Raw genomic sequence first — 691 nt, forward strand, 5'->3', positions numbered from 1 at the left:
GGAAGATGCTGTCACCAGGCCTGTCTCTGCTTTCCCTCAGACCCAAGCCCAGAGCTGCTCAGAATGGGACCTTCACAAAGGGAGCCGTGGTTCCTGGCTTTGGAAGCAACGACACAGCTCAGGAGGACTCGCTCAGCCCCTGGGGCGCCTACAGAGGCCAGCTGTGGGCAGTGCCTCCGACATGGCCAGCTGTACCTCCATGGAGCTGGAGAGCCCAGCACTGGCAGCAGACCCTGCTGGTGCCAGGCACCCCTCAAACCCAGTGCCAGCTCCTGGGCATTTGGAACAGGGAACCCCAGGCTGCACTTGCCCGAAACCCCCACACATGGGCCCAGAGGTCCCTTTGAATCCTGAGCCACCCAGCAATGTGGAAGACATGCTGCCCCGCCCAGCATCCTTCCCCAAGGCAGAGGGGACAAAGGGCGAGACTGCCACCCCAGGGCCAGCACTGCCAGAGCCAGCCCAGATCCTACCAGAGCGTCCTTCTGCCAGGAGGGCCCGCTACCACATCACTGTCATCCTGCAGGGGCGTGGGCAGACACCTGGGGAGGAGGGGGAGGAGCCCAAACTGGCCCAACCAGCTCTCCACCCCTTCTGCCCTGAGGAATTCAGGGACTGGCAGAATCTTCCCCAGCAGCCCCGCCCCATCACGGGGTGCCCAACTGACCCACCCCAGGAGCACGGGCTAAGA

The sequence above is a fragment of the Molossus molossus genome, unplaced genomic scaffold, assembly GCF_014108415.1.
Source record: "Molossus molossus isolate mMolMol1 unplaced genomic scaffold, mMolMol1.p scaffold_m16_p_12, whole genome shotgun sequence".
Classification (NCBI taxonomy): Eukaryota; Metazoa; Chordata; class Mammalia; order Chiroptera; family Molossidae; genus Molossus; species Molossus molossus.